The sequence below is a fragment of the Mycteria americana genome, chromosome 3 (genome assembly GCF_035582795.1).
Source record: "Mycteria americana isolate JAX WOST 10 ecotype Jacksonville Zoo and Gardens chromosome 3, USCA_MyAme_1.0, whole genome shotgun sequence".
NCBI lineage: Eukaryota > Metazoa > Chordata > Aves > Ciconiiformes > Ciconiidae > Mycteria > Mycteria americana.
The window spans coordinates 54956541-54982639 of NC_134367.1; positions in this window are offsets into that span (position 1 = coordinate 54956541).

Sequence of the window (26099 nt, forward strand, 5' to 3'; positions counted from 1 at the left end):
CGACATACAGTAATGGTTTCAGTACGAAACTTAGATACCAAAGTAAACCCAAAGTCACTGTTTTAATAACAAATCTCGCAGGCAAAACATCACTAATCACTGCAGAGCACAGCAAACTGCAAAAAACAACACTGATCTTTAACATGTACAGCAAAAAAAATGAGCATGGTGCAGATCAGGTAAACCAACATCAAGCAGAGATGAATGAATATCGTGGCCCACAACTATTAACAGATCTAAATTCCTTAATATGTTCTGGTTAATCTGTTATTATCTCAAAACCTTCAAGCCCCATGTTGGGCACCAAAAAGGACTGTTGTGGTTTAGCCCCAGTTGGCAATTAAGCACCATGCAGTTGCCCACTCACCCTCCCTCCCCAGTGGACTGGGGGAGAGAATCGGAAGAGCAAAAATAAGAAAACTCGTGGGTTGAGATAAGAACAGTTTAATAATTGGACAAAAATAACAATAATAATAATAAAAAATTGTAATGAGAAGGAAAACAATAAGAGAGCAAGAGAGGAACAAAACCCAGGAAAAAAACCCAAGTGATACAACCGCTCACCACCCGCCAAACGATGCCCAGCCAGTCCCCAAGCAGCGATTGCTGCCCCCCAGCCAACTCCCCCCAGTTTATAAACCGAGCATGATGTCATATGGTATGGAATAGCCCTTTGGCCAGTTTGGACCAACTATCTTGGCTGTGCCCCCTACCAGTTTCTTGTGTGCCTGGCAGAGCATGGGAAGCTGAAAAGTCCTTGACCAGTGTAAACATTACTTAGCAACAACTAAAGCATCAGTGTGTTACCAATATTATTCTCATCGTAAATCCAAAACACAGCACTATACCAGCTACTAGGAAGAAAATTAACTCTATCCCAGCTGAAACCAGGACAGAGTAATTGATGTTCAATTACTTTTGCATATTTTGATATCCAGTTAGATAGTTAAAAATGGCATTTTAATTTGCCACAAGTGGGTTTCCAAATAAAACGAACATTGAAACACCATCACTGCTTTATATTTTTAACATTCAGCAAGATCGAAGGCGATGATTAGAAATGAAGATCAGTGCAGTGCACCTTCAGTAACAGACCAACTAAAAGATATTAAGAGACAGCCATGCATATCTTCAACTCTCTCTTTAGAAAGAGAAGTCCAGGAAGCCTAGATGAATTCTACAGGGCATCCAAATGCAAAAGTCTAAGAAATACAGGAAGAAAATTCCAGCTATGCTGACTGTAAGAACCCAGACCAGTGCCTCCATGATCATGTTTTGAATTTTTTCAAGGGTATTCAGAACATATTTTCCTATGAGCAGTGCAGAGGAGCATTATTACCTTTCATTCTCAGTGGGGTTCTTTCTAGAGAGTTCACACTCTTTAGCTTGAAATAGTATTTAATGGATGGCTGATTAAACACATATTCCAAGAGTTCTACAATTTTTTTCTACATAGGAAGAAATGCAGTGGAATATTATTACCATGGATGCAAATGACACATTCCCCTATCACAAATTCTAGTGAACTTCCAATGTATTGTTCACATATTGCTCAGAAATAAATGATCTAAGCAAACATCTAACCTTTCTCTAGTCATCCCTTAATGAAGTAATAGCAAGTCAATATAAGTTATTTTCTAATTTCTTCGATTTCTTCTGGCTAGGTTCCACACCTTACAAAGACAGTAATGGACTGATACCATATCTATCATAAGCCTTTAGTACCAGAAATTACTGTTTATGGCATGGAATGTTACGGGGGGAAGATATTCCAATTATTTTTCCATTTTTTAGCAGCTAATGTTCTAAGTAGCTGAATTGAGGTCAGTTCCCATGAAGTGGCTGCATTCAACAGAGACTACATTCTTTGGCAGCAGGAAACTCTTGGATGGACTAGCAAGGAAAATGAATGTCCCCTCTACTGAAAACATAGGACAAAGGCCAAAATCCCCTTGACTGGAAAGTCACCAGGTGCTTGGGATTTTATCCCAGTAGAGAACTCTGTCTTTTTGGCTTACTGAACCCAAGCAGGCTCCAGGCATCACCTTTAATTTAGGGTGTATTGTCAAGGTTGCAAAGAGAGCTTGACTTTCACAGCCTAGCTATCTCTGGCTGAAATAAATTCAATCACCCCTAGATTCTCAAGTGTTTAAAAAAAAAACCCACCAAAAATACAAAATCTTTTCACAGCTTCAATACCACAGGCATTTTAATTGTCAGTCCTTCAGATATGTGTGATAGATTTTGCATTGGATTTTTAAAACAATTGTTGCCTATTTAGTATACCAGTACAAAAGACAAACTAAAATTGGTTTCTGTGCAAAGCCCTGCCTTGGAGATCAACACCAAATAGGTTTGTTTGTTTTTGTGAAGGGGAGCTTGTATATGTTTCCTTTCAGCCTTTAGGACCCACTTTGTATTTCCACTCCAGTAGTTCAGGCTCATCTTCTGAACCATCAAGGCATTCCTGAGCCAGCACCCCACATCCCACAGCTCTTGTGGTCTGACTTTTCTGTCAGTCCTAAAACTTTCCTTTCGTTCTGACAGTTTGCCTTTTTGATTGTCTCTTCCTCCTCTTTAAGTACAGGAGTATTTCTCCAGCCTTAAGCATGGGAACCCACAGTTCTCCTGGGGAAATTATTCTGCTCCAGCTCCTGCTCCCTGCAGGAAAAAGAAACATCTCCCCAGTATTTCAGCCACTCTATTCTCCTAAGGCACATTCATATGAAAGACAGGCATTTATTCTGATGACTTCAAAGTCTTCTTTGTCCCCAAGGAACATGATACCAGTCACGTTGGCTGATTCTTGACTCTGTGTACTCTGAGACATTAAGTGGCTTCATAAAAATGAGCTGCAATTCAAAACCTATTTCCATGCAGCTACATGTCCTCAAGTTGCCATACCACACAACCGTCACAACTCATGTCAAGCTGGTATGTAATCCTGGAGACTTCCCAGCTCTTCTCCAATGAAAACAAATGGAAAGAAATGTTTTCCCCTTTTCTGTCCAAAACAATGTGCCCTTCTCTTTCAAGTTCAGATGGTATGTCCAAGTCGGGACTTTCTCTCTGACTTCCTGAGACTTCTACCTGTAGTTTTATATAAAATACAGTGCAAGCCTATTCTCCGGATGCTCAGAAAATAAGACAGTATTATACTTCATCTCCAGAGGTTTTTATTAGGTTTACATTTATGATAACCAGTCCCTGTTACCTTAGGGATATATGTCATTCACTGCTGTCCTGATTTCAGCTGGGATAGAGTTAGTTTTCTTCCTAGTAGGTAGTGCAGTGCTGTGTTTTGGATTTCAGTATGAGAATAATATTGGTAACACACTGATGTTTTAGTTGTTGCTAAGTAATGTTTACACTAGTCAAGGACTTTTCAGCTTCCCATGCTCTGCCGGGCTGTGAGAGTCTGAAAGAGTTAATGTCTCAAACATTGTGGCAAGGCGAGGCGCTACTTGCATGGCGACAGCAGGTCGGCGAGCACGGGGTGGGGGAGAGCGGGAGCAGGACGCGCGGGACGTGGAGAGCACGTTGGAGGACGCGCGGTTCCGGGTTCCGATGGACCTTACCACGTATGGCCAGAGGTCACACAGGGTCGATCTGAGGAAGGGGCTTGCGACCGCCCGAGAGACCCTTTGCGACCACCCCCCTCCACCAGCGTCTGTGCAGAAGATTGAGAACTTTCTAGAACAAGAACCATGTAAGTCCTGAAGGGGCGTGCCTGGAGGCGGGGATTAGCCTATAAAAGACACGCCCTTCAGGGAGCCGCGCGCGTGCCCGCCACTGGAGGATCGTCACATTTGTCATCGCAGGATCCAAGGGTGGTGATACTTTTCCTTTCTCTTTCCTCCTCTCTTCTCCTTTCCTTTTCTTGCTTCTCTCTTCCTCTACTCTTCCAATATACGTAAGTTTGGGATAAATTGTCACGGGTTGCCCAGAAAATAGCTCCATCACCAAATCACCTCTGTTTGTTCGTTGAGCTTGCCAGTTCATTAAATTTGTCTGTTTGTTTAATTCACCAGTTAATAAAGTTGCTGGCCAGCCTGTTCCTCTGAGTCATTGTTGTGACTCTACCAGCCCGCAGCTCTGTCGAGCAAAGATTAGCTTTTGTCGGTACATAAACCATGGGGGAATCAAAAAGATTGACCCATCTCGCAACCCACCGAGTGGGATGAGACATTAATTTGGTGTCAGAAGTGGGATAGACTGTTCCTCTGAGTCATTGTTGTGACTCTACTGACCACACGGCTCTGTCAAGCAGAGATCAGCTTTTGTTGGTACGCAAACCATCGGGGAATCAAAAAGATTCATCTGTCTCGCAACCCACCGAGTGGGACGAGACACAGGTGCACAAGAAACTGGTAGGGGGCACAGCCAAGATAGTTGGTCCAAACTGGCCAAAGGGCTATTCCATACCATATGACATCACGCTCGGTTTATAAACTGGGGGGAAGTTGGCCGGGGGGTACAATCGCTGCTTGGGGACTGGCTGGGCATTGGTTGGCAGGGGGTGAGTGGTTGTATCACTTGGGGTTTTTTTCCTGGGTTTTGTTCCTCTCTCGCTCTCTTATTGTTTTCCTTTTCATTACAGTTCATTATTATTGTTATTTTTGTTCCAGTTATTAAACTGTTCTTGTCTCAACCCCCGAGTTTTCTTATTTTTGCTCTTCCGATTCTCTCCCCCAGTCCACTGGGGAGGGAGGGTGAGCAAGCAGCTGTGTGGTGCTTAATTGCCAACTGGGGCTAAACCACAAGAAGTGTCTTTTCACAGCATCTAGAACGACTGGACTATCTTTTGGAGCTTGTAGGGGTTGAAATGTAATTCCCAGTTGCATGTTCTGCCTTCATGTACTATCACTGTATTTTCTTATAATTTTCTGTTGAGCTCTGTTGTTTTAAAACAAGATTCAGCTTTTATGTTTTCAACAGGTGAGGCATAGCATCACTCATTGCCATTAAAAAAAAAAAAAAAAGTCAGGTTCCCTTCTCCCTTTGTTTTACATAGCAGTGGCAATGGAGATTGAATGTATCACGATTTTAAAAAAATATTTTTTCCTTACTCTTCATAAAGTTAAGTACTTTATTTCCTTTTCTCCTGACAAAATGATTGATTATTTTTGTTTTTCCCTGGGTCATTAATAATGCAATTATGAAATATGCTATTACAGAGGAATGTGGCAAACAATAAATATAAGAGTAACACTCACTTGAAAAACCTCCAGACTTAACCCTAGGCTATTCAACGTACATCAGTTATGTTGTGAGTGGAAGCACAGAAGGCACACTTTGGTGCATAACATACCATCTCTTTCCTTCCCAATTTGCTCTACAGATCTAGTGTTGGCAGAAAGAGAACATGTAGTCTTCGATACTGCTGAATCCAGCTGTCTGGTTTTTCCATCTCTAATACCCCATCTCTTTTTTTTCCTTGTGGTGTTTGTATTAGACCTGTGTTGCAGAACCAATGAGAGTTTTAAATACCCCTGCCTGACCAATTTTTATTAGATTTATCAGACAATATTTGCATCTGAAATGGAAATCTAAAGTGATTTTATACAATGAGATATTGAACTTTCAAAATAAAGATTTGCAAATGCATAGTTAAGAAGTAATGTGGTAATATACTTCACAAAATAATATTCTAAACAGAGGATAGAACACATGATCAAAACCAATTTTTCAAATCTTAAATACCATATTGCAGTCACGTCTAAATTGAAACATGCCAAAGCCACATTTCATGTTACAATGTGACAGTCTTTCCTCATTTCTAAGCATGAAGATCTTTACCTCAAATTAAAAAAAATAAATAGAGGTAAGGAGAGAGACAAGCCACAAAGAAAATAAAGTTTGTATCTTCTAACTGTTCAGTAACAACCTATTAACCTTATTTTATCTACCAGAAACTGAGTTTGCATATCAGCTGAATGCTTCTTTCATGAGGAGGGGAAGGCAATATATTTTAAAAGAATATCAAGCTACACTGTCCACTATTCTACTTGTGAAAAATATAGATTCACCAGGAATGCTGACAGACATTTTGCCTCAGAACAGCCAAGTGGTGCTGTACAACATCTCTATAACATCACTAAAGGCATCATTCACAGCACATTAAGAAAGGGAATCAGGATACTGCTAAATGATGTTGTATCCTGAGCAAATCACCATTCTAATTATGTTACCTATTAAAACAGTCAGCCTTAATTCAAGTCCAAACCGGTTACTGTAAAAGTTGCAGTCTAATCATACTTAGTTATTTATAGGATGGAGTTATTTAAAGGAGACAAGTTCTTTCGCCCATCCACAAAAAGACTAAATGTGTCTTAAAGTGAGCAACATACAAACCATTCAGAGTAAACTACACTTGCCTCCATCTAGGTTTTATTCCATCGTTCAGAGAAAACATCGAGTTACCGTTTGTGCTTGACATCTTGTGGAGACCATACAGCAGAAAAATGCTCCAAGACCATTTGTTCTTAATGAAAGCAATTTATTACTAGCTGAAGCAAAGTGTCCTTTGTCCTTCTGCCAAAAACACCTTGTCTATTGTCTATGTTTGCTGAGCTCACACACAATAATGGAAACACTATGAGATATGCTTAAAACAACAGCATTACAAGCAGGACATACTTCATTGTTCTAAAATAATAGGCATGAGTGTGTTCTTCTTCGTCACACTTTTATCTACCATAGAAGCTCATTGACACGGTGGAGGTTCAGCATTTCTTAATTGCCTTTTTAATTTAGTCCACTTTTTCCCCAGGGCTGATACACTGATTCCTCTCATTCCTCTCTCCTCCCCCTCTCACTAGAGCTGCATTTATGAGATACATTTTAAAACAGCTGCTTCTTTTATTATGTTCATATATTCTTATATAACTATATTTCTTTCCTTTATGAATTTAATAAGTACTTTGAGGCAAGTGTTAGGAATACTTAAGGGAAATATAGATATCCTGGGAGCAGAAGGTTTTTAAAAGGAAGCAGGACTGAAATAAAAAAAAAAGTAATAAATAACCTAGGAAAGAAAAGGGTAGGTGGGTCATGAAAAATACAGATAGCAAAATGGTTTTCAGCTAACCCTGTTACCACAGGCAGCTGTAGGAAAGCAAAGTCACATAATTTCATATACATGGCCTTCGCCTGTACAGAGACAGCACTTCACAGTGGCAGCCCAGAAGAAAAACAGGATGCATGGGCTTGTGGACATCAGAATATTTAGAGAACAGATAAGCTGCCTAATGTAGCCCTCATTTCCTTTACTATGCAAGTTTTTGAGTGCTCTAACACAGTTCCTTAAAAATGATAGGAAAACTCTTCAGAAATCATTTAAGTACCTGTAGGATACATGAAGCAGTATATACGAGGTTGTTCAGGCTGGTAGAATTAAAAGTGTACTTCACATGACCATCTTTCCATTACAAAGAAAAAAAAAAGAAAAAAGTAATCATATATTGTGGAAAAGGAACTGCACAGGAATATGAAATATTCATGACTCTTCTCCTTTGAACAAGTGTGCTTAAACCAGTGAGCTAATATACACAGGTAAGCCAAACAAAATATTATATACTACTGAAGATTTAAAGAATAAAGGAAGGTACTATATATGGTGCAGTATGTATCAATTGTATCAAAAGCCATAGCTTGTATCGCAGTAAAGTATCTTTTTTCTCCACCTACAATATGCTTGAGTTATATTTACTAGGAATTGAAGGGGTTCATCTAACATGTTGCCAAAGGAGCAAGACCCATAATGCAGACCAATTGGCCATTGCTGCATGCCATGAATGGTATTAACAATGACACAGTAAGCATAAAGACACATTTTGTAAATGAATTAATAAAAAATTGTTCAGTTTCTTGAAAAATGTGAATATAATTATTTGTATTTATACATTTTGCCTTTCAGGAGAAGAATGAGAAGAAGCTGCCACCAATACCGTGAAACTTTCTCTGCTGCAGTAAACCCCAATCATATTTAAAATACAGATTTGAAAGAGTAGTTAAATAATTAGTGCATTTTCAAAGTGCTATTCAGTACTTACCAAAGGTGCTGACTAAACTAGAGTCACCACACCATAGAACAACATAATGCTAGTTTTCACAAAGCCCCTACTAGCTGCCTTGCTTTTTCCTCTGAAAATACAACAGACTAGGTCAGCTTGAATCCTTTCCATACCGTAGCTGCCAAGAATTAAATAACATCCCTGCATAGCTGTGAGTTTACTCCCCAGTTACAGAAACCAGTATCCCATCATATAGTACAGCTACCAGCTGCACTATTTATAACACAGAAATGTTAGGTTCAGGCACCTGTCAATTAGGAATGAGAGATTGCCTTAATTTATTTCACATGGCTACAAAATGGCTACAGTATCAGTTCATTACTGAGTTATTGTCACCCTGAGCTGGATTTGGGTCTGTGGCTTATACACCTATACATAAGTGTCCTTGCAGGTAAGTGACAGGTTTAGTTTTCTATCACTAGTAGAAATTAAAATTAGCTTTCAGACTGTATTAAATAAAATTATATGGGGATTTTTTCTCATTAGAGGAGTCCTCAGTATATCATTGTTCTTTTTTCCTTCCATACAAGCTCTCTCACAATCCTCCACGCATCTTTCAAGTTACCTCAATCACAAATAAGCATCTGGGTTAATAATAATTTTTAAATGTCTGTACAATACAGAGTAAAAGGTTATAAAATGATCTGTTAAATTACATTTTTGGATATGATTAAATGCTTTACCTGTTCATAACTGGACATGGAGAAGAACCTCTGTTTTTCTATACCATGTGCCATATCTGGTTACTCATCTTTCCTTCTTCAGCTGTCATTTCCTCAAATATCTACATACTTATCTTTCATTTCCCTGACCCTAGCTGGCAACCCGTTTAGAAAATAGAAATCACTAAGGTGCTGCAGCACTGCAGGGCAGGCACCTTTTGTATGCTGCAGTTCTGGTCCTTACAACTGTAAATGAATATGGAAGAACTAAGGAAGGAACAGAGAAGCGCAAGTGGAGGTACAAACGGCTTCCACAAAAGAAGAGGTTCAACAGGTGATACCTCTTCAGCTCACAAAAGAGGCAGTTGAGGAGGAATATGATGGAAGTTAATGAAATCCTTTGCAGCACAGAGAAGGAGATAATAAATATATTGTGAAACTTGCTGCTCTGGGATGTTGTGAGGGCCAAAAGGATAATTAGTCTTGGAAAGAGATTTCAGAGCTACATGGAAGATATATATATATAATTTACATCACTATATATACTGATGGCTATAAAACATCATGATAAAGATATATCTGATAAAATGTTGATTGCTGGAAACTGGCAAGGTGTGCCAGCAGTGAGATTGTTCTTTTCTTGCCTTCATCATTCTATCGTTTTCTTAGAGACCATATTAGCCACTGTCAGGCCAGAAAGTTAGGTGGACCTTTGGCCTGACCTAGTTTGGTCAGTCTTGTACTGTTGCAAACCATGTGCCTCTTTTTCTCCACAGAGCTCCCATTTCTGAATTAATGTCCATGCCAGGTCATGCTCACTCCTTTCCAGACTATTTTGCTCAGTCATTAATCCCAGTAGCCTTCCTCACTGGACCCTTTAGGAATACTGCTTCCACTGATTTTTTTTTTCCTTATTCCTTCTCTCACTCATCCATGCTAAAGTTAATTTACGCTAGCTAAAATAATTCCAGCATTTTAAAAATATGTGAACAGTGTTATGTAAACATGTGAACATGGTCCCGTTTGGGTTCCCCTGAGGCTTGGCCTGCTTGTAACAGAGAAACAGTCAGAGTAAAAATTGCATCCTCTTTCTTTCATGTCTTTTTCACTTTAGTTCACAGTAAAAAGAACTGTATTTTTTGAACCCTTTGCAAAAAAGACACTTTTTAAATGTGGGGGTTTGGGTATTTACAAGAAAATAACCGTGTTGTTAAAGGTTTATAGCAATCCTGGTTATACTCACAAAGAAAAAAACATTGTTTTGACTGTGTAATACTATCTGTAAGGTATTACAGTAAAAACAGAGATAGGAAAGACTATTGGTGTTCAGATTTTTTTGTTTTATTTGTAGTACTTTATTTGCTTAGTCCAGGCAAAAATGTGAGTATTTACGCAAAGGTTTCCTGTGGTTACAAAAGTGGAATCCAATATACTCTAATGCACATCTCTATTGGAGCTTCTGTCATAATAAGGTTGATTCACTTATATTCAAACCACCCTTATTCCCAACTGTACCTTCACTAGAAATAGATCCTAATCGCTGTCAGTTCCCTCGGGACTTAAAAAGCTGAAGCAATACAAAAGTGTGTATAAGTTTTAGATAATGTAGTCACATTTTTCTAATCATATTTCTAATTTCACTAGCTTGTTACACAAAAGCGCTGATTGGGGAACAAGATCATAAAAGCCTAAGAGATAATACTGAATCACTCACACACCAGAATATAATAATTGTAGAGTTGCTTAAAGAGCTGGCATAAAAATACAATGAATCCCCAAAGCTGCATTTGCAGGGTGCTTTTAAAGAGGAAAAAATAATACCCAAGGGTGGGGCATGGCAAAGCTTGTACAAAAACAATGATTTCTACAATAATTAAAAATTTAATCAAACCATTGATTCCCTTCCCCATCCCCCAATATGCACAAAATTTCAGCTCGAACAGGGCTGTTTGTCAGGAAGCACTGTGCAAATGCATTCTCATGAACATTTGAAATAAATAAAAAACAAGTGTACTGAAAAACAAGTAGCTGAAAAACAGATGCCTTTTAATGAAGGCAATACCTTTATAGTTCTTGTTTTTACATGTGTCTTAAAAGAATTGGAGTTACTTTGAAGTTTAAAAAATCAGTGCATTCTGATTTCTGAAGGCTGCCTAAGAAGTTAGAATAAAATGCCATCTTTGATAGTTCTCTATGTATTTTTTCACAGCAGTACTGAAAGGAACTCTTGCCTATTGAGAAGGGGGTTGGAGACAGTCTGTCTTTGTGTCTCAGTTTTCAGCATAAGACTGTGAAATGCTTACCAGCTCTCAATTTTCCTCATTTTCCATGTGCGATGAGGCATGCATTAAAGTACATGACGGATCTAGCACGCCAAGTTATACAATGGTGAGGACGCACAGTATGATGTGGCATCTGGAGGATGTCCCTTGGGTCCCTTGTTGCAGGGCTCAGAAGCAATAGAGAGCAGTGAACTCTTCTATTCCACCACAATCCCATTACAGGCACAGCCGATCACCAGATTTAATGGCATTTGCATGTGCTATAGGGGTCACAGAGCTGCAGAGGCACTGCACCACTGTACTGAAAACATGCGAGCAAGACCCCCAGTCTGGGAGAGTCTGAGGCAAGACCACGTGCCATGAGGGCATGAGGCTTGTGTCAAGTGCACAGGCTCAGGGAGGCCCATCCTCAGAGCCAGGTTCCCGAGCCCAAGCTCTTGCAGTGGCGGGATAGGATCAGAGTGTCAGCAGTCTCTTGGTACAAAAAAAAAATCCTTCTGCCTTTCCATGTAGCAAAGCAAAGCCTGAAAATACAACCTGAGCGTGTCTGTCTGGAGCTGCTGATACCATTAGTGTAATTATTAACAGACTTGGAGCCTGGGCAGATTACTTGCAGCAGTTGAAGCTGTTATCACTTAGGGCAGACTTGTAGCAGTTCAGCCTGATGGACACAGGTGGGAACTGGGAGGTTAAAGCAGAAACTCCAGTAATGCCTTTTTATGCAGTCGGTACATTTCCAACAAGAGAATAGAGTAGACTCTTGGGGGCAACTAAATCTGCCAGGATTTATCTGCCAAAACCCTAAACTGACTTAGAAACTGTTTTGATTAAAGCAGTGCAACTGTGTCAGAGAAGAGACTCTGACTGTATTAAGTACCTCCTAAAAACTGGTGGTGTAAAGTTGGGCTGTCGTAGGAGGTAGTTTGAACTAAGCTGCTAGACTATGCCAGAGGGTCTAAGGAGGTCTCACACTTCCAGCCTGCCTCCTGTGATGTGGGGCAATATTCCCTAGAAGAGAGGCGAAATAAAAAAACTGGAGACAGCAACATAAAGTGCTGCATCCATTTCTTTGTATACTCTGTCTGTCTACAAGTTAAATATCCCTTTTTTGAAAATTCAGGCCATTACTTCTATGTCCAGTGGATAAAGGAATTATTTATTTCTATCTTTATATAAAAAGTCAGCTGTCACGTGTTCAGTCTTCTCTGGACAAATGGACATTTTTTAACCGCTTCTGAACTGTTTGCCTGGGCTCTGTAGTTAGCTGCCACTCTATGAATGGCAAGCATTTCCAAGAAGCAAATGATAGAGCTGTGAGATGTACATGTCATAGTCTACTTTGTCCTACTACAGTCACGACATGCCTGCATTAATGAACATTCGCCTATGCAAGTATTCCATGGGCTCCCCGATGTATGCAAAACTCATTGTTGTCAGTCAAACTATAATATAACATTGGGGTTTTTTTTCAAAACAAGAAAATTTTGTCCCCCAAATCACAGTGTTTAAAGGCAGACATACTGGTAAGTTTGGAGTCTTTTCCTCGAATGAGTATTTGCTGTTCCAAAATGAGATTGACTGCTCAGACTTTTTGCTACAGTCTGGTGAGCTAAAAGCCATATGTTTCAAAATCAAAACAGTGATTCTCATACAATTATTAGACTGTAGGAGTTAGGTTTAAAAAATAGATGACAAACACCCTAACGCTTCTAACAGAATTGCAGGAGGTGACCAACCTTGAAACTCAATTCATGGTGTGTAACTGCCTTGGCAAGGCACAAAGTAGTAGGAATGTACATTTCCTTGTACCATATGGGAATGCCTTGAATTCTTGATTTTCCTACATCTACACAAGCAACACAGTGCATGGAATTGTTGGGTGAAAATCCTTTGAAAAAGGAAAAAGAAACCCTTTCAATGTGCTTTTGTCTCCAGGTATAGCTTTTACAATTTACTTGCACATCACAAATGTCATAAAATCAAAATCTTCACAGATAAAGCACTGGCCTTTCTCTTTCATAGTGTAATAAAAGAAATAATCAGTGATTTTACTTTGAGCCTTCATTATACCATTTGTATAGATCTCTCCTAGATAGCAGACTAATTGCCATAAATTTTTCAGAAAACTGGTTTGCATTATCTTCTGTATACAATGTAGAGAAAACAAACAGATTGCATCCATACAGATAGGAAAAAGGCTGTTATTTCTGTAGCTTCAACAAGAGTTGAAAAACGTATGGTGCCTTTCAAAGGATTTGGTGCTTTGTACATAATAACTATTGCTTAAACTTTCCAAGAATAAATGTTACAATGAAAATTCATATCTGTTTAAAGGTATAATAAAATTATTATGTTTTGAGAAATCTAGAGACTGTTCTTAAAATGCACATTTTTTCTCAATGTAATTGAATCATAGAGGACCTATGAGAAGGAATGGCTTATGTTTGTCCTGTTTTGAACAGCAGGAAGCAATTCTCCAAGATGTGCTGAGATCAGTGATACTGATAAGTAACAAAAGAGAAAAATGAAAAAAATCCTATTAGTTTCAAAGTAGGTTAACAGTTACAGTAAGACATGTAAAATACTCCACTTTCACAATATTAAGATGTTGCAAAGACAATGAGAATACAACAGTAAAGAGAAAATTAGAGTACTTGTGTCTTGTCTTGAATAGGATGAGAAGTCCAATACTTACTTAAACTTATTGGAAGTCAAGTGATGAAGAAAAAGAAAAATAAGAATACTGCTGTCATTGATATTTAAACGTGCATTGCAAATGGATACTCTTACTGACACGAAAAGCTACAGGATCCAATCAAGTCCCAGATGTTGGGCAGAGAATGATTAACGTAGCACTGTGTAAGCTGATACTAGTCAGTTCCCAAAGAAGGCAGTGTTACTTGGCACTGATTGTCACATCCCGTTGTGCAGAGCAGAGTACAGAGGTGTATGTTGTATTGTTTGGGATATCTATGCTTTACTTTTTTCATCGTGGAGAAATAGGTTGTCTCAGAGTCTATTAGGCAATGGAAGACATTTTCTACCATGTTAGGCCATGTTTGTGCAACCTGCAGCCTGTTTTCATGACTGTAGGAAAATCATTTAACATATTCTTCATTGGACTAAGCCTGCTTACATGATCATTCTCAGAGCATGCCTGAAGAAAGAAAAAATGACAGAGATTTCCCTAATGATTTCTAATTTCTTCAATGCTTTATTGAGGTGGCCAGCATTTGGAAAGGCTAAAGAAGAACCAGCATATGGACTGGCTCTAATTTCAAGTTCCAGATGCTTTAGATCTCCTATATAAACTGCCCCAAAGGCTGCGACTCTGAAGTTCCTAGATTTGTAACCACATACAAAGATTTTATGCCATGAAGGAAAGGGGTTTTTGGAACTTGATTCTGACAAGAGCTAACAGAAATGGATGTTCGAGCAATGTTTGTACAATAAGACTTTCATGGAGTTGCCAATTTTCTATTTTTATTTTTTTTTAAAGTTTTTAATTTTGGCTTGACTTAGTCTATGTAAATTTACTACAGTTTGGACATCTGCAGTCAAGGAAGGATGTCACTGGTCCGGAACAATTCTTGCTTCCGCAAACAGCACAACGATTGGGGATAATCTACTGGAGAATGGAGTTCCTATTTTGTTGCTGGTCAGCAGACAGGAGTTCAAGGAAGCTGCCCTTGCTAATGGAGAAAGTATTGGAAAAGAAGACATCCTATTTAATTTTATCCCATAGCTTCTGGCCTTCCCTTGACAAGAATATTGATTTTTGGAAATAGATAAGGTAAGCAGCAGAACTCAAAACCAAGGTCTGTTTCTCTAAAGAGGCTACCTTGCAGAATTTTCTTCAGCTGGGCTGAAGATATGTCCCTAAGGATCTGTCCAAAGACCTAAAGGCTAAGTAGGTGCAGTGAATTGCTAAAGGTGAAGGAGTCTCTGTTATTTCATGGTGAAAAGTATGCGGTGGATGTACTCAGAATTCCCTGTCCCTTTCTGAAGTTGGGCCTGGCATGGCTGTTTCTCATTTGGGACCATGTGTTCCTACAGATACTGTTAGGGGTTGCCGAATCCAGGACCCCAACAGGGGATAGGCTGCTGCAGCTCCAAGCCTTCAGCTCCAACCAGTAGCATGGCTGAGCACGTATTCCCCGCAGGCATGCACATATAAACACATGTGTATACAGCACATATTTACAATGTAGATCCTCCAGCAACTGGGCTCACTCACTCTGCCCAGTAGTTGTCCCTGGATCCCAGTCTCCCCAGTTGCTGGCATCTGGGCATGCCAGCCCCTGAGGCCACAGGCTCCAGCTGCTGGTGCGGACCCGCACACACACACGTGCACACCCTGTGTGTAACCAGACTCAGACACACAGATCATCCAGCAGCTGCTGTGGATTCTCACCCACTGACTCCCACAAAGACGCACACAGACGCACACACACAAAAACGGGTCTCTCAGTCAACCTCCAGGCCCCGTGGCCTCCTTGGCAGATGGCCAGGACCCCTAGTCCCTCTGGTAGCCAGCTCCTCTAGTTGCTTCTCTCCCAGAGACACAGTCACACACAATGACAGGCTGGCCCAGCTACCCCCACAGTGTGCGTGCTCCCCAGTCGCTCCAGGTGCTGGTGCACAGTCACCGTGACCCCGGTCCTGCTTCAGTGGCTGCACGCAGATGCCCGTGCACACCCACACACATGCACACAGAATCCCTCACACAAGAAAACAGGTAGAAATGGAGTTTAATGGAAAGCCAGGATGAACTGCAGGCACCAGGCGCAGGGCATGGCCAGACAAGTGTGCTGACCTGCCAGTTGTTCACACCCAGCACCAGGTGGGGGAAACCCACGAGCCCCTGCCCTGGCTGCCCCAGGGCATCCCAGGAGGGAGGGAGAGCCTGTCCTGAGATCATCTACAGGCTGACGGGTCGCTGCCCTTTTTGTCCCACTCCCTCTATTTTCCCACACTTGATTTTTCCCATCCCTCCCTTTCCCCACTTTTGATATCTCCCTAAACATCCCGTAATGAGTCTTGTGCAATCTTCCCAAGCATCCCATAATAAGTGACCCCTCAGCCTCTAGGTAATCTCAGGACAGGCTCTGCCACTGGCTCACTGGGGTGGGTGTCCCCCCTAGCCCACGGGGCTGATGCTCTCCTGGGATGCCCTGGGGCAGCCAGGGCAGGGGCTTGTGTCCCTGACTGGGTTACTGGGTTCCACCTGCCTGGCAGTGTGCCTCTCTGCTCCTTTGTGCCTGGGCAGATGAGCCTTTAATCACACATCCTAACAGATACATCAGACATTACTGACTCTGTCATGAAGGAAAGTGTCTCCTGCATCTCCCATGGCTGCTCCAGGGGAGCCTGAGGAGGGAAACGGCCACACGTCCACCATCTGCTGCAGCACGCAAAGAGCAGGGATGCCCAGCCCGTGCTGAACATCTTGCTGCTGATTCAGACTGCCTCTCCACTTTATCGTGCCCAACCCATAGTCAATGGCCTGATCAGTGCCAGGGACTGTGGAAGGCTTCTCTAGCTTCTGCTAGCTGTCAGCTGCCTCAAGAAGTCATTGCCGCCAGCCTTGAATCACTAGGAAACAGGTAACGTGACACTTGAAGAGAAATGAAGCTGAGTATTTTTCCCCTCACATTGTTCTGTGACCATTTCAGTTACACTTCAGTCCTTCTCCTAGTGATGTACTAACTCTCACCAGACTTTGTGCAATCAGTTATGGAGAGACACTTTCTCAGCCCAAGAGCTGAAAGAAACCTTTTGCAAATAACTTGATATCTCCCTACCTATTGCAACAGATGCAAAAAACAAAGGACATTTGGCCTGCCACCATAGCAGTTGCTGGAGTGTCTTGTGAGGGGCAGCCTGCCAAAGGTCCTATAAAACTCTGCAGAAATACCAGGAGGGACGATGGTCATTGATAAGAAGAGTACAGATCAATTCATGCTGATGAAAATAGTGGGTATGTTGACCACTATTTTCATCAGCAAGAACTGAGCTGTACACATGCTAAGAGTGGGTTTTATCAGGATAGCACAAGGGAAAGGTGGTACCCCACATAGCATTGGCTGCTGCACTACATGCACTTCAAGTTATATGAAAATATAGTCCCTGCATCAAAAAAGGAGTTCTATCTGTGACCTGAAAAGCAGGTTATTTACTCAGATTCCCTGTGTTTGAATATAAATATGTCTGCGTGACTATGTGATCATACTTGTGGTCCCAGCTCAGCCACAGCATGTCTGACAATTAACCACATTTTCACTTCTCCTCTCTATTGATATGTTAGGACACACTAAACCTGACTCCAGACTTCCCTCAATGTTTATAAAATAGGAGGCAGTAACTAACAGGAGAGAAACAATAAAAACCTGATTCTTAGGTCTTTTCTCTACTGTCACTGGCTCTGGAAGCATTCTTAATCCATTTCAGAGCAAAACCAAACAACTAACAGAATGGTGACGGTAATTATAGTTATCAAATTTATGCTTGCTGAACAATGTTCAGTAAGTGCTTTGCCTCCAAGAGTTACTACTATAAAGTCCACGGCAGATCTGGGCACAGAATTCAGGGACCATTTATTTAGGGGACATGGGACAATTAGACATCCACCACAACTGACAAAAATCTACTAACAATTGCAACTGAAATAAAATATGCATTTTTTTGTATGAGGGGCATTTTGTAAAATTTCAGAAGGATGTTACCAGTATAAACCTGGCAGGTTTCACAGAGAATAAATAGCCTAATTCTCCAACAAACAAAAATAAATATCTTGTCTGTAATTAAGAAATAATTAACAAAAGCATTTAAGTATTGTATATGACTCCATATAAATGTCATTCAATGTTATTTAAAAAATTTGGGGTTTGGACTATTTCTTTCAAAATATAATATAAAAATACAGGGAAAAATGAATTATTGAGCAATGTAAATTAGCCTATTTTGATTTGCATTTGAACAAGAGTATACACACGGAATTTAACAAACCTGATTCATTCTCTCAGGACAGAATACAAATTTAATTCATTAATTGCTTTTTGCTTTATTTACAGGTTAAAACTCCACTGAGACACATAATTTCACATTTAGGAGATCTTGGTTGCATGGCTATCAATCAGCATTACAAATTAGTTAAGCATATAAAAATTACTTTTACATTTTTTTTTTCCAGCTTGCTGAAAATATCCAGCCACAATAAATAAATCAAAACATCCATGTCCTGCTCTGCATAATGTAACTCATAGCTGCCAGTGGCCTCAGAACAAGCAGGACACTCAGTTAAAGACAAATTAGTCTTCAATCAAGTGGCAATAAATGTCTGGCTCTTTCTGGTAGCTGTGTGTGCTCTGTGGAGTGCTGTACCTGAGTGAGGTTGTTGAGTACTCATCCTGATTTTCTTTTCTAAAACACACATATTTTTTTTAGAATAGAATAGAATAGACTATTTCAGTTGGAAGGGACCTACAACGATCATCTAGTCCTACTGCCTGAACAATTCAGGGCTGACCAAAAGTTAAAGCATGTTGTTAAGGGCATTGTCCCAATGCCTCTTAAACACTGACAGGCTTGGGGCATCGACCACCTCTCTAGGAAGCCCGTTCCAGTGTTTGACCACCCTCTTGGTAAAGAAATGCGTCCTAATGTCCAGTCTAAACCTCCCTTGGCGCAGCTTTGAACCATTCCCACGCATCCTATAACTGGATACAAGGGAGAAGAACTCAGCACCTCCCTCTCCACTTCCCCTCCTCAGGAAGCTGTAGAGAGCGATGAGGTCACCCTTCAACCTCCTTCTCTCCAGACTAGACAAGACCAAAGTCCTTAGCCACTCCTCGTAGGATGTTCCTTCCAGCCCATTTTCATAGGGGCAGACTTATTTGCAGCTGACACTCAGTTTTGCTTTGACTTCAGCTGAACAAATTCTGCCCCCACCCATGTTGACCTATGGCATTGATTTTATGATCCACAAAAAGATGAATAAAAGATGAATTTTGGCTTTGTTAATTTTTAACCAACCAAAGTTCAAAGATCATAGGACTAATCAGAGATGTAGTAGCAGAAATGTAGGAATAACGAAACCAGCACAAACTTTTAGCAGAAGAGTATATTTGCAGATGCAGTCTGCAGACTTCTAAATGTAATGATACTTGAAATTTAGTCTGCAGGTAACCTAGACCTTTGTATAACTCACACTGATTAGCAACAGGAGCAGAAACTTATCAATGATAGAAACACTTTGGACAACAGAGGTCAGATTAAGAGGAACAGGAGAAGACATGAAAAAGGAAACTTAATTTTCTAATATTCACATGTGTAAACTGCACTGCTGCTGATCTGCTCAGCTTTATTAAACAACAGTGCATGTGAATGTATGATACCCAAATATAGGTACAAAAAGGAGAATCGAATGTTTCTGCAATCACACAGCAGCCCACAGGAAGTCAGAGGCACGCAAAAGCATACATCAAGCAGGACTTCACACGAAGAAAGCTCAGGATATAGTGCAGGCAGAAAAGGTTCCACCAGAGGTTCTGCAGGACACAAGAATCATCAGATGTGTGATATTTTCCTTGCGTGGAATGACATGGAATGGGTATATCATACAAATCAGTGAAGTTATGAATGGTCTGGAAAGAGTAAATATGAAGTTTTCATTCAGTGGTTTGTAATAGAAGAGTGGAAAAGGAATCAGAAGAAATTATCAAGCAAGAGATCTAAAATAAATGAAAAGTAGCAGTCTTTTTACCCACATGGAACTGCACTTTGGATTTCATTACCAAGAAAAGTTGTGGAGGCCAAAAGGGCAAATGGATTCAAAAAGCAACTAGGCAAATTTATGGAAAATATTTCCATAGAAAATACAAAGAGCAGAGGTCCAGATGCAGCTTCCAGTTCTCGAAAACTCTAAGCTGTGTCATTCCATTCACATCCTGTTTTAACGCTTTAAAAGTCTCCTGTTAATTGCTGAGAGATGGAGTTTTGGTTCCACCCTTAGATTCTTATATACCTGGACTGCAGCAAGTGGTTTGAATATGTCATACTGGATCCTGTAAGAAAATGCTTTTCCTATCAGTAAGAACACTATTATAGCATTTAACAAGTGATCTCAGGATTCAGATGCCTTTGTGCCAAACAAGAAATGAAAAAGCCTCTTCTTAAACCACAGATCATAAGCTTTTCTTTAGCAATGGGACATATTTTACTTAACCATGTTCAAATATGGCAGGGGCAGTTATCCAAAAAATTTAATCACAAATAATTTGTCACCCTGGCTTTGTAGTCTCACACTTCCAGTGTGAGAACAGAGCTGTAGGGATGAGAAAATAGCCAGCTTACTTTCAATGTCACAGGCATCTGAAGTGGGAGTAACAAGTTGTACAAATGCCGAGGACTCCAAATTAGGTGCTTGAATTTATTTCAGTTTTAATAAATCAAAGTTCTTGCTAGCAGCTCTGAGACAGAATTTTAAAAAGTGTGTTATTCCTTTCCCAACATAGACTCCCTTCCCTTCTGAAATAAGAATGCATAAATTACAAATGGAGGTCTTCTGGGGCAGCACTGACTGTTATACTAAGAGCACATTTTAACTAGACTTGTCAACAGGTTGAAAGCAGCAATTTTTACAGGCATATCACTGCTCTTGCTATAAAGCTGGCATAATAATTTCCTTCACAGTTGGCAAAGTATTTAATATTTGTTTCCCTGAAATAAACTATACCTATTTGAAATGATACCTTAGGTGTCTTTAATAATATGACTCTTAAATTGCAGTTCCTTTCTGGCTACACAGGCAGTATGAAATAGCAGATGAATTCTACTACATGCCAGGAGATGAGTAGAGAGATGCTAATTTTCAGCTTTTCTCTCTTGTAACAGTTGTGTATTAAGAAATATTATCTCTTGCTCTTCTCCAGCCAAGTTTAGCATTCTTTTCAGAATTGGGCCAGATCACTTGCATAAACACCGCATTACTCCATTGCACCAAGGTGACTGAATATCAAATTATTCAGTCCAGAGGAAATATTACAAGCATGCTTTATGTCTGTCTGGATGTAGGTATTTCGGGTGTGGAAGAAGTACCAGTAGATGGTGCTCAAGAACATGTTGCATAAACGGCTATGCATTGGTCAAGAATAGAGAGAGGAAGTAGTGGATAATGCCTTTCTGAAGCAACCTTCCAACAGAGTAGTACAGGCAAGTAACCTTAGCTATTCCAAAATGTACATGGGTAAGAATAAGGAAGGTACGGTGTGACAGAGCAGGGGAGATCCTGCATGAAAAAAATTGTGGTATGAGGCTTAAGCGGTAAAATTTACCTAACCTACTTTTACCACAGTGTCTAGATCAGAGCTTATTGTTCAGACTCCCTTTATACACAATGGAGAAAAATAAGCAGTACTAGCAAAAACCTCATTTTTTTCTAAGGTGGACACTTCTTGGGTTTGTAGGCTCCATCGAGCTATGTTGCATGCAGCATAAGACCTATGTGCACAACAGTTCACACCAAATACTCAAGAAAGTCTCCACTGGCTTCCCTCTCAAGGAAGAAGACCACAGACACAGAGCTGAATTGTCCTATACCTCATTAATTTTTGGCTACTGTAACACCTCTTGTGTTTGATAGGGAGCCATCATTAGTGCAATTCTGAAATCTGTCAGAATAGAGAGATTGGAAAACATGCAACACAAAGATGCTTCAAGATGAAAGAAGGTCAAAGGACTTTATGATCATCTTTCTGACTCTGTACGCCATTTATTCCAGCTTTTCTTTGGACAGATATGGGCTCTGATGTCCATATTCTTATGAAAAAAAAAAAGTTAATGGAAACTTCAAATATTTCCTCATGTCTTCAGTGTTGAACACATAAAATGAGCCTCTAAACAGGTGCTTGTTTGTTTTTTTTTTTAAAAAAGAAAAGTAGATTCTATACACATTTGTATGTATATGTATATAAATAAATACAAAAATATAAACACACATAGATATATGTGTGTATATATGTATACATATAAATTCCTTCACTTTGCAGAATTATACCATTTAAAAAAAATAAGAAATCTATCCCAAATGGTTCTAATAAGAAAAGAGAATGGAATTTTTTACTTAATTAGTCTCTTTTACTTGGCATTGCCATGGGATATTTGACACCTGAAGCAGATGTTGATTTGGCGTTCTTCCCTATTGTAGTAAAGGATTGGGAGCAGAATTGTGTTCAAAGAAAAATCGTATTGAGAATCATTCATAGCTGGCCTCTTGTGGAATAGATATTAAATTGAAATTCTGTGTCTGCTGGTATATTTGCCTCCTTTTTCAGAATCCTTTCACTTAAGCCTTGTTGCAGCCTGATGAGATTTGTGAAGGAAATCCCTGGAACAACTTCTACAGTGACCTATTTATGGATTCTTTCTAGACCTCTGAATTGAATGTTACAAGGTGATTTTCCTGCTTTCCATTGACCTGAAACACAAAGGTGATTTCTGCCCCAGTAATATCAAATACATTTCATAAGGAATACTAATACTGTCGAGATTTCATTAAATACACAAGTCTGTAAAGGTTTTCCTTGCTTATTGTTCTGAATCATTATCTGGTGGTCTTCATAGTAAATATGCAACCAGTATTGCAACCTTTGCAACAGAAAATCTCTCTCTTGATAGCTCCACCCTGTCAGAGTGTTCCAACTGAGCATTACTGATGGGAATTTAAAGACAGAAATTAATTACAAGCCTGAATTGTTTCACCACAGCGTGCTGCCATGTTTGTCACATCACTTTCAGCTTCAGTGCTTGCTGTCACTTGTCTCTCAAGAAGTATTAGATTCTGGTAATTTTACAAATATGTAAAAAGATGTGTTTGGAGATGCATTTCTGGAAATTAGAATTCTGTTGGTGGGTCATGGCCAGGGGAGATCTATTCAGTTTTTCAAAGCCTTGAATGAAAATCCTTCCTTTGAAATGTGACACTACCGTCAGTGAACGATGGGACAGAAGTAGGAGAGGAAGAGAAAAAGGCCAGCTGGCCTGTTGCAATGTGTGCTGGTAGCACCATGCACATTTTGAACATTCTGTGAAATTTATGTCCATTCTTTTCTAAATACATAGCTGTCATAGACTTTAAATGTCCACTATTGTTGTGGAGATACATCTAAACCTATGGCTTGCTTAGCCTCTGCTCAACAGGTGAACTTCAGCTCTGCCATTTATTTTGACACGATTCGTTTTTATGTCATTACTAGTAAAGGTTGCTTGAATTATAATCCCAATGTAAAAAGTGATTTTTTTAAGAAATGGCATTGTGGGGCTCCAAGTTAATTTCTGACCTAGTAATTTGGAGCTCAAAACTACTCTAATATATGTTTCAAAGGAGAGAGAGAAGGACTGTTCCTCTCCATTGCCCCTTGCTAATTTCTTTTTCCATTTTGCCTATGCTTCTTATTACATAGATTCTGCAGACTCAGCCTGGAGTCTAGAAGACAAATTAACTTATTTCTTTTTCCTCACAGTTAGTTAAATAGGATTCACCAACCCAAAAGTTAGATTAGTTTAAAACTTTTTTGTATTTGGTTTATGAATCATTCAGAGATGGTTTCTGCCATTTTAAACGCAGATTTTGTCATTCTTGTTTGCACAGACTTTCAATTTTAAGGGTTATTCATTGTGATTATTTACTAATTTTGATTGTGAATTCCAGTGATATTGGCACTGTTCCAGAACTCCATGTCTAACCCTTTTTCATGGAGATAAGCACAGTAATAAATGATTGTAAGATATATTATTCTCCTCTCCTTGGAATTCATGAGGCCTCATCCGGAGTACTATGTCCAGCGTTGGTCCCCACAGTATAAGGGAGATAATGCAAATGCAGCAAAAGGCTCCTGAGATGATTAAGGGGCTGGAGCACATGGTGTTAGAGAAGAAGAAAGGGGATAAATGTTCTGTGCCTAGAGGGGATTTATAAAGAAAAGAAAGCCACACCCATCTTGAGAGGTCCTTCCTCTGTGCAAGGACAAGAAGCAATCTCCCCAAAGGAAATTCTTGCTGGATATAAGTGTTATCCCACAAGTGCGAGGTCATTTACCCGGTGTGCGAGACGCCAATTTACACACAGGGCAGAGGTATTTTTATTTCATGTCTGCGCAGAGATGGGTGCTAGGTGGTAGCTCCACAAAGCTAGCACAAAGTTCGGTCATACATGTAGAGTATTTATACAGTCTAGTTATGCATATGCATAAGTAATTACACAAAGCAGTTTTCTATTGGTCTACATTTCTCTTATTTCAACTTAAAGCTACAGCGCTACTTTAATATTCTGCGCACGCTCAAAGGCGAGGGGTCTCTGCTTGGGCCGGGGTCTCCAGCTCGAGGTGTGTGACTTTTAGTATTACAATGAGGATAGTTTGTGTGAGGGTGCTTCTTATCACACTTCTACTAGTTGTTTCAGATGGTTCCCAAAACATCTTAATTAGCTTACATATTTCTCCAGGATGTGCTTTTCTCCCAAGGACAGTAATTCTTGTTGAGACGTTCTGCTTGCCAGCCTGAATCTCCTTTATCAGCTTTAGGTAAGCCTTGACCTTCCACCAGCTCCTGTTAAGACTACACTGTTAGACTACATAAGGAAAAAGATGTTTTCATAATGAGCATGATTAAGCCCAGGAACAGGTTCCCAGAGAGATTTTGGACCTTCATTGCTGGAGATTTTAAAAGCTTAACTGGACACAGCACTGAGTAACCTGCTACAACTTCAAAGTTGTCCTTGACTTCAGAAGAGATTAGACTAGATGATCTCAAAAATTCCCTTCCAACCTAAATTACTGTGTCAGTCTAATGACTACTGTTTTCATTTTTTCCCCTCAGATTTCCCCTATTTCAATCCCTCTTTCCCTTCCTCTGTTCTTTCCTTCTCATCTGGTTCTTCATTTGCTCCCTTCCTTTGTTACTCTTTCCTTTTTTCTTCTACAGCATTACTTCATGTTTTCCTTTTCTGTTGCTTTTGTCATCTTTCTACAACACTCAATTTACCTGTAACACCTCTATAGCACAGGCAGGAAAGAATACCACCCAGAGAAAAACACATGACAAAAATATAGGGAGGCTGATTAAAAGGATATAAAGGTCTCTTTTATTCCCTTCAGTTACGGATGGGTAACTTATACAATAGCCTGTGGGTCTGGCTACTTCTCTTCCACTTTTTCTTCTCTCCTGTATTTAACAGGTGCCCTCTTCCTACGTTTGGTACCCTGAACTTCTCTGCCCAATAGTCCCAGTATCTAACCCCTGCACCCATCCTGATATTACTGTTGTACCTTCTTCACTCAGCTTTTTTCTCTATCTCCTTTCACCCTCAGTGTGTTCCCCCTTTCAGCTCCTTCTTTTACAGCCTTCTTTCCCCTTCAGTGTGTTCCCCCTTCCAGGTCCTTCTTTTAAAGGCTCTCATTTTAAGTTTTCTGGCTCATCAAGTCTTATGTAATTTCAGATATCCTTTTCACCCCGCTTTACAGTAGTCAGAAATTCAGTCAGCATTTGCAGTTTTTCAACTAAGTTCTCCCTGTCAGAGTTCCCTTATGAGTCTGTGTGCCTTCCCAAAACCTTATGACAATTCCAAATGTGATAGTTTTTTTCATGGGAAAAAAAAGTGACCATATCACTTGCAGAAAAACAGCTCTGCAAAATTTCAATGCATAGTGTGGAAGACCAGAGCTTGAAAAATTTAAATTTTTCAATGAAATAGCTGTAAGAATTTGTTATCAGTAGCAAAACAACATATTTTCTCATTCTCAGAAATGGCCAGAGTGTATTTATGGAAACCTCATGAAGTAAAGTTGCCTCAAGGCAGACACCTGGCATGGGAAATTGGAGCAAGAATAGTTAACCTCTGTAAAGTCTATAAATAGTTGAAAACTGCGTGTTGAATATGAAGGTATTGAATAGAGGAGACATTTCTAATTTGGCTTACAATACATTGTTGCACAATTTTCTTTTTGTTCAAATGTAATGTGGTGTTTTGAGATTCTATTCTTTCTCCCATTTATTGCTAATTTCATACTGGACACATGCCAATA